Below are 10,000 nucleotides of genomic sequence, written 5' to 3' on the forward strand. Positions count from 1 at the left end.
TAATCCAAGTATACTCTTACTTCGACTATTCTCTTTGACCATGTGGTTCTTTGCTCATCACATCTCTCACACGAACGTGGTTGAAATGCCTTTCGTTGCTCGTGTACGTGAACTATCCCTTCTTCAGGAATTATCCAAACGCACAAGCCGGCCGAAGACCTGAACAATCCGGGACCTATTGTCTTGCTCCCAGTCGTAACAGAACGGTAATCGCACAAAGTCCGGACAAACCGGAACAAAAGGGCGACTCCTCGTTGTGTACTTATTGTTCGGGGTCCACGTCTTCCACCATACCGCACACGACACCACTAGCTCTGTGCGGTTCTCTTTCGCCGTGGCAGCTAAAAGATTTCCTGTGTTGTTTGCGTTGCTTGCAAGAAATTTCCGGTACTTTGTTTTTAAAAGGTTAGCTGGTTTCCTGCGGATATGCCTATGTTCGGTGATGCAGTATTTTTTGCTGGAACATATGCTGAAATGATAATTCTCTGTGTGTGTGTGTGTGTGTGTGTGTGTGTGTGTGTGTGTTTGGGTGGGTTATTCTTGGCAGGTGACCACCATTTCTCTCCTGCGCATCAGTGCTCAGACCACTCACTGCCCACCGTTCCACACCACGGACCAAAGGAAGATTGCTTACCCTTGCATCGACAGTGCACACTCGCTCCTTAATTACACTATTAATACCTGCATCAACAATGTACACTTTCAGAAACTCTTCGGCAATAAGATTGCTAAGATTTACAAAAAAAATATCCAAGTTATATATATATATATATATATATATATATATATATATATATATATATATACAGAGATATATATATATATATATATATATATACACACACACACACACAGAGACAGAGAGAGAGAGAAAGAGAGAGAGAGAGAGAAAGCTTTCCTGCATATTTACTGTTTAATATCATAACCACTGTTTCTTATTTCATCAACTATGCACACATCGGCAAGACGCCTAGTAACAATCCTTCAGAGTGAAGAAATCCTCCCCCCAACCCCCACCCACACCCCAACCTCCGTCTTCATAAACAACGAAATTGCGAGACTGCTGCGAAAAGAGACCGAGTCTTCAACGAGGGATGTCATCTGTTTACAGACATTCACCCAAAACGTTGTTCTGGGCGCTACAGAAAACCCTATTTCAGAGGGCTGGTTTGATTCCCTCCAGTTCCTCTCTTTACAGCAACACTCCTTCTTATATCTCAGACTTTCTGGAAGCTATGAGACTCTCAGTGAAAATTACGGTTTTTCATGGGAACAAGCTGCTGCCGACATTCCGTACTTTTCCTTGCTGATTTAGATTCCCGACCATTTTTTTTCTTGCATGAAAAAAATGAAAGAAAGAAAAAAAAGAAAGAAAAAAACTTTCAAAGAAGGAAGAAAACGACAAAAAACCGAGCCACTGAAATAACAAAAGCCTTACTCCAAATCGATATTTTCTCCCTACTGCCTACAGAAAGCTGAATTAAGTCTGCAGTCTGGTTAAGTGTACATGTAGCGCGCGCGCGCACACACACACACACACACACACACACACACACACACACACACACGCACGCACACACGCACACACACACACAATATTGGATCATGGATCTTCCCTGACAAACGACACCATGTTTTAACATAAGGATTGTAACTCACTTGGAAAATTCTGTTCTTCTTCTACATCATAATATTTTCCTTTTCTAATTTTCACGACAGTGTAAAGTTTCCATGGATGATTCTGCAGTCTTGCCGCTCCAAGCTAAAGTCACTGGTGAGCAGCAGATGTTGGTCTTGAATCTGGAAACAAAAATGATAAAATCAATGAATGAACAAAAATGTAAAAAATAAAATAAAATAAAATAAAAAAACTTAATGAGTAAATAAATAATATTCGAGGAGTACATAGATATTTCTTTTAATCTGACGCGCGCCCGTACTTGAGTTAGTGTCACTTTTTGTATGTATCAATGTGTGTTATCTGTTGTGTCTGTCTGTCTGTGAGTGAGCGTGCGTGCGTGCGCACATGCATGCATGTGTGCATGCCTGCCTGCCTTTGTATCTCCTTACGAGAGTACGAGCGCACGTGTGGTGTGTGCGTCATAAATTGTGAACTTCAACAAGACAATTTTTGTATCAACCAGGAACAGGCAATCGATGTGACATGTACTTTTCTGTTTGTGCACACCCAAAATAGTGCAAACAGCAACAAACGCCAGAACAAGGCTAAAAGAACAACAAAAACAACGACTTTTTTTTTTCTTTTAACGTGATGGTCGGAGGGGGTGGGTGGTAGAGGCAGACAAGACAGCATGGGATCCAGGAAGGAAGTCACATGAGTCACCCGCGTCAAAAATCGACGCTAACTCTCTCCATACGAACGGCGAAAGAGACGACGTTTAACAGCGTTTCACCCCAATTACCATCATCAAAATATTGCAAGCGGAAGGCTCTTATACTGAAGAGGTGAATGTTGACAAAGAATACCACAATTCTGACGACGGAAGCTAAAGGTTGGGTCATTCAGACACCCACTGGACATCCGAGGGGTCTGTGCAGAGGAGAAGAGAGGACTGGCCGTACTGAGTAAGTTAAGGTCAGTGAAGAGAAGTGGGAGAGAAAACGCAATCAGTTTGAAGTGAACAGCAATGCACGATAGTAAAAAAAAAAATAAAATTAAAATTAAAAAAAAAAATCCAACGTGTTGACCATTTCGATGACAAGCTGACTGTATAATAATAGTTCTCGACTGATCACAAAGGAGAAGAAAGAGGAGGAGAAGGAGGAGGAGGGTGATGAGGAGAAGGAGAAGGACATGAAGAAGAAAAAGAAGAAGGAGGAGGAGGAGGAGAAGGAAGAAAGAAGAAGAAGAAAGGAACACAAAGAAAAACATAATAAACTGATGTCGTTGAAAACGGCATCATCTGAAATCGCTGTCTTGGAACGCAGAACCGCATTCTTTGTCCTTCTTCCCTTAAAATATCGCTTGGAGACATGACCCCAATGAAGAAAAAGACACAGTCTACAAATTTCTCGTTTCCTCTTTATAACTTCAAAGTTTACAATACCTGGAGATTTCGCATTTCCTCGTTGTAACTTTAAAGTTACAAATTGTTATATAAATCTGTGCACCCATTCCTTCATGGCGGGGAGGGGGGGGGGGTACGTCCATGAGCCACACACGCACTCCATCTCGTCAGGTGTCATCAGAGCTGTCTGTGACTGAAAGATACGTCGCGTTCTTCGGTAACTAAGAACGGCGCTGTGTACAATGGCCTCATCAGCAGGCCGCTACCACCACTGACCGACCAGCTTTCCCCGTTATCCACAGGTGGCTATATAGTTTCTATCGCTTTCGTTAAGTACTCTGTGTGTGTGTGTGTGTGTGTGTGTGTGTGTGTGTGTGTCCGTCGCTGTGCTGTGTGTCTGTGTGTCTCTGGTGTGTGTGTGTGTGTGTCTCGCTCCGTCTGTTTCTCTCAAAACACCCATCTCAAATGCTGCCAGAACTTTTTTGAAGGGGTGCGGGGGGAGGGAGGAAGGGGGGTGGAGTGACGCGGGGCGTGTATCATCGTCAGAGCCCCTTCAATGGAACGACACACCACACCGCTCGTCTTGAATACCCCCCCCCCCCCTCCACAACACTCCACCTCCCGCCAACCCCCTCCTCCCATACACCGACACACACACACACACACACACACTGCCACACTCGGGCACGTCTGCTGCAGTTATATTCCATTGCCAGCAGTCCTCGATGAGAGTTCTGTCAATGTTATCGGGCAACACTCAGTGGGACCCCCTGCACTTGTGCGAGAATTAAATAAACTTGACTAAACACCAATGTCACTCGACTGTCATCGAAAATATTGATGTATTTGTGTGTATGAGTGTGTGTATGTTTATATACATAATGAGATATATATGTGTGGGCGTATGTGCGCTCGCTTGTGTGCATTCAGAGCCTCTGTGTGTGTGTGTGTGTGTGTGTGTGTGTGTGTGTGTGTGTGTGTGTGTGTGTGTGTGTGCCTGCGTCCGTGCGCGCGTGTGTGTGTGTGTGCGTGTGTGTGCTTGTGTGTGTCACGACAATACTACCAGGTAAATTCCCTAAGAACGGATTGAAAAAAGATAGAAAAAAAACAGAAGCCAGTAGCTGACTGGGGCAATATGTGCGGTGCCGGCTAAATCGGGCACAAGGTGGACGAAAGCCGGCCATCAGGGGTTTATTGGGACGAACAATGCACCCTGTAATCCCTACTTGCCTTTCCCTGTTTGGGGTCCAGGTTCTGCGGAAACTTTCCTTCCTTTTCTGGATACCCAGAGACTGTAGCTATGACTCTCTCTCTCTCTCAATCTTTAGACTCTGTGTGTGTGTGTGTGTGGTGTGTGTGTGTTTGTATGTGTGATGTGTGGGGGAAGGGGGATAGGGGGATGGGGGGGGGGCCGGGGGTGCGTGTGTGTTCATGTGTGTGTGTACATGTGTGTGTGTGTGTTTAGTATGTGTGAGTACTGTGGTGTTTGTGTATGGGGAGGTGGGGGAGAGGGCGTGGGAGGAGGGGTTGCATGTGTATGTGCATGTGTGTGTGTGTGTGTGTGTGTGTGTGTGTGTGTGTGTGTGTGTACGTGTGAACGTGAGTTCGTCACTTCGCCGTGTTGCCTACTCTTGCTGTAGAATTGCAACACATACTGGTTACAACCGGCTCCCGACAATGCATGAAATTAAATGCTGAAACATGATGATATTTGCATTTTAAATGGCTGCTGACCGAAACACTGTGTGTGTGCGTGTTTGTGTCTGTGTGTGTGTGTGTGTGTGTGTGTGTGTGTGTGTGTTTGTATGTCTGCGTTCTCACGCGCGCACGCGTGTGTGTCTGTGTGCAAGCATGTGCCTAGAGCGCACGCTTACGCGGGAGGTCGGCAAACATTTTTTTAATACAAATTTCCTTGTGTCGACTTCACACTGAAACGAACTTCTTATACCCACACATTGTTCTTGTCTATATGGGCCTCGTAGTGGCTGCACTTGAAGACAGAATTATCCAATAAAAGATGATAGTCGAAAACTGCTGTGACATTTGAAAGCGACCTTTACCTCTATTTGCCCTCTGTCTATCTGTCTGTCAGTCTATCTATCTTTCTGTGTGTCTGTCCGTCTGTCGATCTATTTTGTTTTAAAAATAAAGACCGAAGTTATGGGCAGAGCCTTGTGCCGTGCCAAACAACCCAATCCCATGACTATGAACGAGGTTAAGAACGATGGGTGACGACGACTGCTCTGGAGATCCAGTCCCGTTTGAAACAAAGCGACCATGCTGTAGAACTTTGCATTGCGGTGAATTACACTCAAGTCAACTGATTTCTGTCTGTCGTGGAATCCGGCGGGCTGCTCTCCTCGGTAAGAGCGCGCCACCTCTGATCCGGTGCAACGTGTGTATGTATGTGTGTGTGTGTGTGTGTGTGTGTGTGTGTGTGTGTGTGTGTGAGTGTGTGTGTGTGTGTCCGTCTATTATACATGTTCGATTGTTTACCTGTCAATCAGATAGAGGTTTTCTTCAGAACTTCTCCATGGACAACTTTCTTGTGGCCGTCGGTCCTTTCACGCGCGCTATAGATACAAACCGCATAATTCATTGTGACTTCGGTATATTATCTCGTTCGAAAGACTCGCACCCAGACCATGACGCAAGGTCCCCTGGTAGTGGATGGGGATTGAAAAAAACAAAACAAACAAACACAACTCTGTACAAAACTCCACTGGTTCACTTCAGTGTCAACGCTTTCAAACCAGACCGAATAAACACGGCTAGCAAGAACATCTTCGTGAGACACATTGTATAGATCCGCACGACTGGCTATTTTCTTTCAGTGAAAACCAGAATACCACCAAAACTCCAACAGAGAGCGAAAACTGACGCATGTCTGGTTTGTCTGCGTCGTCCAGTGAGCGAAATTCCTAAAACGCTCAGTGTGATTCTCCCATTGTTTTTAATGGGTGGGCCTGTTGAAACAAAGATTTGGTAACTTCGTCAAACTGAGGTTTATTTGAACTCTGGTGCGTGTGTGTGTGTGTGTGTGTGTGTGTGTGTGTGTGTGTGTGTGTGTGTGTGTGTGTGTGTGTGTGTGCATGAGTGACTGCTGTGTTCATGCGAGCGAGCGCACGCGCGGTTTTGGGTTTTTTTTTCCGTCACATATGTATGTTAATCTAACAAGAACAAATATCACCCACTGAATCTGCATGACCACAGCATATTCTACACATGCCTGATACATGTAAAAGTACACTGAAATGAACAGACTGTGGCAAAACAGACACACCTGTTCAAGACTTTACCAAACTGTGTGCGTTCAGAGACTTTAACAAATCATGTGGAAGGATGGACGCGTGGATGAAGGATGAACGTTTGGACAGACAAATGGACAGGACGGATGATGGTTCGTCCCACTATTTTCCTCCTCCATTTTTTCCAGATATTGTTTTCTCTTGGTCTCTCTTCTCTTTTGAAACACTTAAAAAAAATATTTATAATAATAATAATAATAATAATAATAATAATAATAATTACAATAATAATAATAAAAGAATAAATAAATAAATTAGAAAGAAAAGAAAAACAGGTGTGGAGGAACGCTAGGGTGCACAGGGATTTTGGGGTGGGTTACAGTGGCGGCTCAGTATTCCACAAGCCTTTCAAAGTTGAACAAAACTGTTTAGCGAAGCGTTGGAGCTGTGCTGTTCTCGCGGTATTCCTCGGTGTCATCAAGTTACTGTCCATGCTAAGGCCGATCTGAAGATACCTGAGAGCCCTCCACCTTGTTTCTGTGTCCCGTCCCCGTTAATCCCCCTCCCCTCGATCAACGCTCCAAAAGCAGAAAGATGTGTCCTCTCCACCTGTAGTCACTGACACCCCCTCCCCTTGCCACCCGGCCTCTCTTCTCCCGCCAAACACGTTGACCGTCAAACAGACACACACACTCTCCCTATCCCTGTCTTTCTGTGCGAGTGCGTGTATTGCGTGTACTGATGTGTATCAGGACATGCGTGTGTGTCTGTGCGTGTGTGTGTGTGCATGTGTGTATGCGCGTATGTGGAAGTGTGTGTGTGTGTGTGTGTGTGTGTGTGTGTGTGTGTGCAGGTGAGAGAGACAGACAGACTGACACACAGAGCTTGCATGCGTGGGAGCGTACGAAATCGCAGAGACAGAGAGACAGGAGACAGACAGAGAGAGAGATAGTGTGTGTGTGTGTGTGTGTGTGTGTGTGTGTGTGTGTGTGTGTGTGTGTGTGTGTGAGCGCACGCTAGCGTTTGTTTTCCAACTCAGTGACTGAAAGATACACAGCTGAGCCTTCTCGTTCCGTTACAGCGGGTATGCATTCATGTTTTTGTCACCATAGTTGAAAGTACCCTCCTTGTCACAGCACTACACCCCGATAAATCAATGCACACATTCCAGAGACACTCCCAAAGATGAACGATACAACACAACAGACATTCCTTACCACTGTTAACAAAAACAAATCCAGAGTGAAAAGATAGGGAGAAGCAGACAGACTGACAGTCAGACAGCGATAGGCTTGCGCGCGCGCACCACACACACACACACACACACACACACACACACACACGGAGAGAGGGGAGACAGACAGACCGTGGTTGAGACAGACGGATGCTGAAGGACAGATATAGTAACAGAAAAACAAAAACTCGGTGACAGACAGAATGAAACAGAAAAGAGAGAGAGGGAGAGACTAGGAGAGAATAGGAGAGAAAGACAGAGACACAGAAAGGGGGTGGCGCACAGCCAGACAGAGGTGGGCGGGTATGAAGGATAGAAATTGGCTGTCGCGTCAGTGTAAACACATCAGACTCCTGTTACACAAATTGGAAATTCAAAATATATGTATATGTCCATACCGACAGCGAAAATGAAAACCGATCACTGAAACGATCATTCCTCAAGAACTGTCCACAACAGTTTTTGATACATTACAGTCTAAACCTGCGCGCGCGGCGCACGAGTGTGTGTGTGTGTGTTTGTGTGTGTGTGTTTGTGTGTGTGTGTGTGCGTGTTTGTACATGTGTGTACATGTGTGTGTATCTCGGTACGTGTACCCGTGCGTGTCATGCAAGCGTACATGCGCGTGTATGTGCACGTGCTGGTATGTGAAGGCATAAACAGTGGCGAACGAACGCATGAGCATGCTGCGTGCGATCTTTTCCTTCAGTCATCAAGATTCATTTCCGGATGGCATGCATGAACGCCACAGAACTAGAACAGGAGATTGGCATGCAGTGCGTTCCAATACTGTTATAATGAACAAGCCGAGCTTGGCAATGTGTTCCCAAGAATGCTGAATACCAGCTAAAACTTGTTTTTACCCGTGACAGTGTTGGGGAACGTGTTTGATTAACAGACCGGAACTGTTCAAGACGTGACAGCAGGAAAATGGCAACGTATACTGATAACAATGCCACGTACAATGCTGATCATCAGGAACCGGCGCTTTTACCGGACAGTTGTCAAGATACATTGCATGCATTATGTCCAAGAAAATGGCGGTGTAAGTGCGGTTAAATCTATTTAAAATAATAACAAATAAATAAATAGCAATTACACTACAACTACAACTAGCCACGTACCAACGCAGAAACACCTGTAGACCAATCTACAGCTGGTTTTTAAATCAAATACTTAAAAAAAAAAAAAAACAATCACTAGTATCCCGCAATCGTACATTTTTTCCCAAATTTTGGCCTACACTGTACACGTCTCAATCCGGCAACACAGTGCTGCACTTTTTTCCCCTTTGGTATTCGTCATTAACAAATCATTAACAATTCCATGAACTGTCTACAACTACAAAGTTAGTCATGCGGTTATAGTACCGCTTGCCGTGATTCAAGTTCATAAATCAGTGACAATCACTTGAAAACAGTTCGTATACTCAGCTGACGTCTGTCGGACACCTGCAACAAAAGCACCAATACAAATGTTTGCCCAACAGAGAATTTCCCGTGTTTGCTAAACAACTTACGACACGCACTGAGCACTGGCCAAGTCGAGATAAATGGGTCAGCTTTTAAGCTGTTTCAGTTGAGGACTGAGCACTGATGTTTGCGAGAGGAACCGACACCTGTCGTCTGCTGCATTCTGCAAAACCCAGACGGGCCTACAGTGTCGTCTGCAACACTTGACACCGCTTACAGAAACAATCACTGCGCGTTAACTTCTCTTCAAACCCATGATTGTCCATGACAGCGTAATGTAGAAATCCACACGCCCACATGTTTCATTCACTTCGCAACACAAATGTTTTTAGCCCCCCCGGGGGGGCAAATTTATCGCGCCTGAATGGCCCTTTGAAAAAGAGGGAATGTCTCCCCTTATTCATACATGTACATGAACACTACCACGCGCACCCATTCATTCCCTCAATCCATGCCGTGTTTGGCAAGTATCCCCCCGCACTGTCGCGTGCAAAGTCACCGTTCTAGATTCATGTTTGTTTTGAGAGTTAAAACTCCACAAAAACACCCCTCGGTGAAATTAAACACGAAAATAATTCATGAAAAAATAGAAAATTGACCAACCTGCTCGAGAACACAGCTTTCCTGCTGACACAACTCACAGCTGAGAAGCAAGAAGTACCTCCATATCCAAGGTAAACTGCCGAGCCACCGATGTTGACACTTCGCAGAGCACAGGTGCACGTGACGTCAGCGTCACGTGATCACAACAATATGGCGACGGAAGCAATGCTGGTAAGCTGGAGTCATAATGTTTTGCACAATCGACGGTTTCCAAAATAATACCGAATTGCTTATCTCTCTCAGAATTTTAGTGACCTGATTATTGTTACAAATCGCTCATTTTTATTATTTTTTGCAGGTCTGATCATCAACAGCAGACAGAGGGAAAGTCCATTCGATCGGCAGAGCAGACGAGTTTCAGTTTAGCATCGCCAGTGATAAACTTATTTGATTGTTTTTTCCAAGCGCACGTGC

General features: G+C 45.0%; 2 protein-coding genes across 5 annotated transcripts in view; one reads left to right on the top strand and one right to left on the bottom strand.

Moving 5' to 3' along the window:
* Window positions 1–9,695, bottom strand: part of LOC143284028 (uncharacterized) — a 244,453-nt gene extending 234,758 nt beyond the window's left edge. For 2 of the 4 annotated variants that reach the window (XM_076590593.1, XM_076590590.1), the window contains exons 1-2: window positions 9,587–9,695; window positions 1,660–1,800 (exon numbers count right to left, since the gene is read on the bottom strand). The gene's annotated coding sequence lies outside the window, so the exon portion shown is untranslated. Of the gene's footprint in view, window positions 1–1,659; window positions 1,801–9,030; window positions 9,307–9,586 lie in introns of those variants that run through there. The other 2 variants (XM_076590592.1, XM_076590591.1) reach the window with 2 other exon arrangements.
* Window positions 9,631–10,000, top strand: part of LOC143284029 (short coiled-coil protein B-like) — an 8,077-nt gene continuing 7,707 nt past the window's right edge. Inside the window, exons 1-2 of the mRNA XM_076590595.1 lie at window positions 9,631–9,757; window positions 9,885–10,000. The exon at window positions 9,885–10,000 is cut by the window's right edge and continues 96 nt beyond it. The gene's annotated coding sequence lies outside the window, so the exon portion shown is untranslated. The remainder of the gene's footprint in view (window positions 9,758–9,884) is intronic.

The sequence above is a fragment of the Babylonia areolata genome, chromosome 7 (assembly GCF_041734735.1).
Source record: "Babylonia areolata isolate BAREFJ2019XMU chromosome 7, ASM4173473v1, whole genome shotgun sequence".
Taxonomy (NCBI): Eukaryota; Metazoa; Mollusca; class Gastropoda; order Neogastropoda; family Buccinidae; genus Babylonia; species Babylonia areolata.